Source organism: Hibiscus syriacus, unplaced genomic scaffold (genome assembly GCF_006381635.1).
Source record: "Hibiscus syriacus cultivar Baekdansim isolate YM2019G1 unplaced genomic scaffold, ASM638163v2 tig00112305_pilon, whole genome shotgun sequence".
Lineage (NCBI taxonomy): Eukaryota > Viridiplantae > Streptophyta > Magnoliopsida > Malvales > Malvaceae > Hibiscus > Hibiscus syriacus.
In genome coordinates, this window is record NW_024063299.1 from 573,379 (window position 1) to 580,643 (window position 7,265).

Consider the following 7,265-nt stretch of genomic DNA (forward strand, 5'->3'; position numbering starts at 1 on the left):
CTTCTTCACCGATCACAAGAGTTTGAAGTATCTGTTGACACAAAATGAGTTAAATTTTAGGCAAAGAAGATGGATGGAGTTGTTGAAAGACTATTATGTCATTATATATTATTATCCTAGGAAAGCCAATGTCGTAGCTGACGCTCTTAGTTGGAAGACTTTTACCACTTTGCGTAGTTTGAATGCTCGAATCATGTTAAAGGAAAATGGTGCATTGAGGGATAAATTAATTTTGAAACCATTATTGTTAGAGAAGATTAAGGAGTTGCAAAAGAAATATGATAAGTGTTTAGCTTGGTTTGGACAATTGGAAAATGCGAACTCAAGGAATTTAAGATTAAGTCGAATGGGTGTTTACACTTCAAAAATCGAGTTTGTGTTCCCAATGATGACGAGTTGAAAAGAGATATATTGTATGAAGGTCATTGTAGTCCTTTAACGATGCACCTAGGAGGAAACACGATGTATAATTTGAAAAAATGTTTTTGGTGGTCAGGAATGAAAATAGACATTACAGAATTTGTATCAAAGTGCTTAAATTGTCAACAAGTAAAAGTTGAACGTCAAGTTCCTTTGGGATTATTGCAACCATTCTCAATTCCTCAGTGAAATGGGAAAATATTACGATGGATTTCGTAAGAGGGTTGCCCTTATCGCTGAGCAAAAAGGATTTGATTTGGGTAATTGTGGATCGCCTTACAAAGACTACGCAATTCATTACTGTGTAAACGGATTTCTCTATGGAAAAGCATGCTGAATTGTATATCAAAGAGATAGTACGACTTCATGGTATTCCAATTTAAATAGTTTCTGATAGAGATCCTAGATTCACTTAGAGATTTTGGAATTCTTTGCAAGGAGCTTTGTGTACCAGATTGAATTTTAGCATTGCTTTTCATCCTCAAACCGATGGTCAATCTGAGCGAACAATTTAGATTTTGAAAGATATGTTGAGAGCGTGTGTGATTGATTTTGCTGAATCGTGGGAAAAGTATTTTCCACTTGTGGAATTTGCCTAAAATAACAGCTATCAATCCAACATCAAGATGGTACCGTATGAAGTATTATATGGAAGAAAGTGCAGGATGCCACTCAATTGGTATGAATTAAGGGATCAGGAAGTTCATGGTCCAGACTTAATTAAAGAAGTGGAAGAAAATGTTCAAGTGATTCAACACATTTGAAAGTGGCATCAGGCAGACAAAAGTCATATGCCGATTTGAAATGAAAAGAAATTGAATTTCAAGTAGGTGATAAGGTATTCCTAAAAGTATCACCTTGGAAGAAAGTACTCCACTTTGGGCGTAAAGGAAAACTGAGTCCCAATTTCATTGGACCTTATGAAGTTCTGAAGAGGGTTAGACCAGTGGCATATCAGTTAGCGTTGCCACCAGAGATGGAAAAGATCCACAATGTTATTGGTGGAAATTCTGTGTAGGGCTGATAATAATTTTGGAATTATGGAGAGGGCAATATGGTCTTTTCATGATAAAGGATAATTATCTCCTTTATTTAGGGGATAAACACGTGTTATTGGAGATATCTGGAATCCTTTCTTTCTCTCTTCTTCTTCTTGCTGTGAACCCCTCCATTCAAAGGTAAGTTTTGTAAAAATTTGTTGGTTCTTCAAATTTTTGGGTTGGTAATGAAAGCTTGGGTGTTATATAAGCTTAAGGAAAGCTTATATAGGATTAAAACAACAAGAGGAGTAGATTAGAAATGAATTTATAAAATGGGTGTTAAGATGAATTTTTGTTATATTGTAGTTTTTGGAGTTTTATTTGGATATTTGACTTGTTAATGATCAATTTAAGAAGATAGGAGTAATAGAAATGATTAAGAACATGTTTGAAATATTGGTATGATTTTGAGATTTAAGTGTTTAGACAAGATTTTGGATGATTAAGAGTAGTAAATGAAGACAAGTTGGTTTGGAAGTATAAGGGTGAGCTTAAAGGCTTAAAGTGTGATTAATATAAGAGATTTAGGAGGATTTTGGTTGATTTTCGAATGTAAAATAACCATTCTTGGCATAGATTATCGGTACTGTTAGAACAATACCGATACTTCAAGGGTTAAATATGTGGTTTTCTAAGGGTAGTATCGATATCGGTTGAAGAAGGCATCGATACTGAGTTGGTAGTATCGATACAATGGGTATGGCATCGATACCATTTTCAAGATTCAATTCCATAACCTTGGAATGGTATCTGTACCGTTAAGAGGTATCGATACCCCTGAAAAAAAGTATCGATATTGTAGTGGTAGTACCGATACTTCTAGGCATGAATTGAAAAATTAGTGTTTTTTCATCATAAGTTATTATGATTAGATATAGGTTATTCGAAGTACGATATTGATTTTCGATTTTGTTGTGTAGTTGTTAAACATAATCAACTTCTGGTCATCTCGACATTATAAGTACCGATCCAAAAGTGTTAAGGAATTCACTTAGGACTTCAGTGAGGCAAAGGTGAGTGCAACTCTCGGTGTTGTAATAAAATTTAGGAAGGCTTGCGGTAAGGCAACCTCAGTGTTTTCGATCGAAAACTTTACAATTTCTTTTATGTTATATTGTAATGTTTTATTCAATTTATATTACATAAGCTATGTTTTATGATTATATGATTATGGAAATGTGACCTTTGAACAAGTGTATCTGAAAAGACTTTATATGAAAGCAACTATGTGAATAAGAGACACTTTGAATATTGATTGAAAATAATTATGTGATTAATAGCCCAAGGTATATATATGAGGATTAGAGGTATAGTTGGCATGCCAAGAGTCGAGGTTTTATGTGGTCCTTCGGGACAATTATGTGGTCATTCGAGACAAATATGTGGCACTTCGGAGCAAACCTATGTGGCACTTCGGTGTAAAACTATGTGGTCCTTCAGGACAATTATGTGGCACTTCGGTGCAAATTACGAGCTATGGTGACAGCATTAGTGCACAACCTCAAAGTACTCAAATAACTAGAGTTCTCAGTAGTATACATTGGGCATTTGGAACAAAGCTAAGCAAAGTGAATAATATACATATGTATACATTTTTTATATGGAAAATAAATTTGAATTATTTTATAAATGTTTCGATAAAAACCAATAAAGATTTCGTTTATTATGTTAGCACTATTAGTATTTGCCTCACTAAGTCGTCGACTTAGGGTGTGATTTCCTCACGTGTAGGTTTGAAGAAGGCTGAAGGCTGATTTGTTGAGGATAACATACCACTTGAAGATCAGATCAAGACAAATTAAATGTAGGTTTTTGTTACTTTTGTAAACTGTTGACATGTATTATACATTTAGTTTGAAATGCTATGATCTATTTTGTAAACTCATATATTTTGTATTTATGTAAATTATCAAATTTTTATGTAAGTATGAAGGAGAAATAATTATCTTATTTAAATTAAGGTTTTCTATTTTTTTTATCTTAAACAGAAAATTTAATGTGTTCTTAATTGTTAATTACATATGTTTTGAAAAAGTCAATATGACACATCGGATTCATATCCGGGTCGGGTACGAGTTAGGGGTGTTACAGTGGTGACATTGCTCCTTCATGGTGAGGAGATCTAGTCACGATTGACAATAATCGATCCACTACCCTTCGATAATGAGATAAATCTTTGAAGATCTTGTTCAAAAGGTTAAATGCTATGATTTCATGTGCTTCATATGTCGTATGTCTTAATGATAATTTAATTTAATCCTGATATGAGATGTGTGAATGTTCAATGTAACTTGGTGCCATCAGATTCTGAAAAATGAGATCTTATCGACTTTGGTGAACCACTCTTGATTAAGGTATGTGGAATTTTCCTTGCATCACGATCTGGGTCTTGATTGCAGTCACCTTTCTAATCCCTTCTTGCCAAAAATTGCCCTTAATTTGTCTTCTTTGATCTAGTCAAAGAAACAATTCATCTTGCTTAATTGTATTTGGACAAAAGGTTGACTTTTTCTTGAAATAAATGAACTATATGAAATTATATTTGGTGCACCCATTATCAGGATTTCTTTTGTTCTTTTTGCCTGGGCGAGTGAAGCCATATTGAGATCGCTTCCCTTTTGACTGATTTCTTTTATTTGGGTAAAATCCTTTTTAACACTCTGATCAATCATGTTGAGCTAGAAAGTTGTTCTATTCACATGTGCTTCCTGGTGAACATTTGTTTTAAAGTTCTCATACTCCTAAATTTTATCAGAGTAAAACATAATAATCATTTTTTATATATAATATCATATTAATCAAAATTTTATATGTATGATGCTTATGTAAAAAGGTAATAAAATGCACTCGATTGGTCTCATTAATGAGTAGTGAAAAGGTACAATCTTTTGAATGTGTATTTCTTTTAATGAAAAGGCAAACATTATGAAAAGAATAAAGACTGAGTACCCCTGAGATCAAGTGCAAGAGTCTTTCTATCTTTTTACACATGTCTCTTCTGAAAGTTAATAATTGTGTAGAGGATTTAGATCGTATTAAAGATGTTGAGTATGAGAACCTCTCCCTTAATTGTCATGCTTCCGAGGGAATCCACCATTCATGAGCCTAATCCTGAATATTCGAGTCATCCTTTGTATATTTTCAACTCGAATCCTCCTTTGGTTTCAAGATGCCTACTTTGGGTTTTCACCTTGAACCCTCATTTTTCTTTTCTTCTGTTTTATTTTTTTTCTTCTATTTAAGTGTAGCATCGCTTTACTGAATTAGATATCAAAGGATTAGGCAATTCATCTCCATCCATTTCAGTCAAAATCAAAGCTCCTCAAAAAGGCCTTTTTTTATAATATAACGACCTTCCCAATTTGGCATCCATTTCCCTCGAAAATATTTTTGCATAGGTAAGATCTTTTTTAACACCAGAACTCCTTCATGAAATTCTCAAGGTCTGGCCTTCTTGTCTTGAGCTCGTATCATCCTTTTTTGATACATTTGTCCATGACAGATAACTCTTAATATTTTTTCCTCAATTAAGTTCAACTGATCGAATATGTTCTGAACCCAATCAACATATTCTAGCTTCAGCTCCATCATTACTCTCAGAAAAGGGATTTTCACCTCAACTGGTAAAACTATCTCTATCCCATAGACAAATGAGAATTGTGTTACCCCATTCGACGTACGAAAAAATGTGCAATAATTTTTTGTGCCAATCCCTATATATTTCAGTCATTTTGGTAACGATCTTTTTAATATTTTTATTTGATGCTTCTATTACCCCATTCATCTTTGGGTGATAAGGAGCTAAATTATTATGCTTGATCTTGAATTTTGTGAATACTTCTTTTATTAGGTCATTGTTTAATTTCAAGGCATTATCTGTGATAATTCTCTCTATTGTTTCATATCTATAAATAATTCCCTTCTTTAGGAATCGGCAAACAACCCCTTTTGTGATACTGGTATAGATTCTCGTTTTGTCCGAATTAAAATATATATTATATTGATTATTATTATTATTATATTATTCTTATTAATACTAATAATTTACAATTACATATTTTGTAGCTCAAGCCCACTACAACAAAAGCAATCTCGGAGCCCAATGCGAATCCAATAAAAATCTAACAACCCCATAATAATTACAAGTAAATCAGTTTAAGCATAGGAGTTGTTCCTATCCATGTGTATGAGCGGCAGCCAATCACTCCAACATCTCAAGCTATCGCCAACATCTCAAGCTATCGCTGCTGTTGGAGCCAATCTACACAAAGTCATCAGCAATGCACCGAATCAAGGAAAAATTAATTAGCCACCGAAAATCTCATCAAAGTCAATACTTGCTCAACCAAATATTACCAAACGCAAAGAAAATCAACATGCAGACAAAGGATTTGGTAGAGATTGAAAGCTAAAGGGGGACAATCTCTTTGTTTTTAAAGGGGGAGAGCCATCACGAGAGGGGGGAATAAAAAAAAACAGCAGGGAAGAGAGGAACCAGAGGCCAATTTTTTGTGTTCTTAAATTGTTATTTACACAACAGAGCAACAAGGTCAAAGAGTGTAATAAAAGAATCCGGCCTTCATTTCCGAAAAACAGTAGAAGCAATACAAGAGGTTTTTTTATATTTATTTCTTTTCGATTATCATGTTTTTGTTATTTCCTGTGTTATTTTTTTGATATGTTGTTTATAAATGAATAATAAAATGAGTTAAAGACATTACCTTAGTCATTTAGGGCTCTTCACTTGTAGTAGAGAGGTTGAAACTTTAGAGTTAAAGCTGGGCATCCTTCATCACCGAAAACTCATCCTTCACAATAATCACAATCTAAGTAAGAAAACAACCTTCATTCGAATTAGCATAGCAAAAATAATAATAAAAAAACCATATCCATAGCCAATCGAAAATAAGAGATAAAGAAGTCATTTTTGTAAAACCTTGAACCCAACGATTCGATCAAATAAGGAACCAAGAAATCGAGGGTTTTCGATTAAAAGAGGGTTTTCGATTTCAAAAATAAAAAATGAAAAAAAAAATCAAAACGTCTTACCTCACCTTAAAAAAAGCCCTTCGTTTTCTTCATTAAAGGGAGTCTTGACGATCGGAGGTTGCGGTTTAAAGTCTTATAGTTAAAATAATGGTATTGGGGTCTTTTGTGTTCTAAATCAGGGATCAAAATGATGGTGGCCATGGTGTTTTAGGTTAGTAATCGAAGAAGGGAAAGAAAGAAAACGGACTGAGCGGCTGTGTGGGTAACGTACTGGCGTGAGGATAGCTTTAATTTACTTCAGGTTATATATTAAAAAGCTTAGGTAAAATTATAGTTTAGGGTCACTAGTTTATTTTTAATTTACATGTTTAATTTCACATTTATTTAAATTTAGTCATCATTTTAGATATATATATATATATATATATATTTATAGTTTTACACATTATGTTTTTTTTTTGTATTTAAGTCACACTTACGCATTACATGTTAATATATATATATATATAGTTTATAGTTTATAATTACAAAGTACATGTAAATAATTTTTGTATTAAGATGGTATATTGTTTGGTTTTTTTATTTATTAAGTAGATAATCATTTTTTAATTAATATTTGCATGTTAGCCTCATGTGTATGATTCATCCTAATTAAATAATTGGATTAAGGATAATATCATTTTAATTTAAAATTGTTTAAATGACTTCTCTTAACTCACTAGAGAGTCGTTTTAAATGATTTTAAATTAAAAGTGTACCCATCAGTGACACCCAAAATTTTGATTCATCACTTTAAAATTTGAGAGTGAAAGAAAA

The 7,265-nt window shown here is 32.6% G+C and overlaps 1 long non-coding RNA gene across 2 annotated transcripts; it reads right to left on the reverse strand.

The window, feature by feature from the left end:
* Nucleotides 1-5,544: 5,544 nt before the first annotated feature.
* On the reverse strand, nt 5,545-6,706 carry LOC120177739. Of its 2 annotated transcripts, none has more exons than XR_005521467.1 (3): nt 6,515-6,706; nt 6,182-6,268; nt 5,545-5,721 (listed from the first exon to the last, which is right to left on the reverse strand). It is a non-coding gene; the product is annotated as an uncharacterized LOC120177739 (long non-coding RNA). The 2 variants fall into 2 exon arrangements; XR_005521466.1 differs by having other exon boundaries at nt 6,510-6,706.
* Between the last annotated feature and the right edge of the window lie 559 nt (nt 6,707-7,265).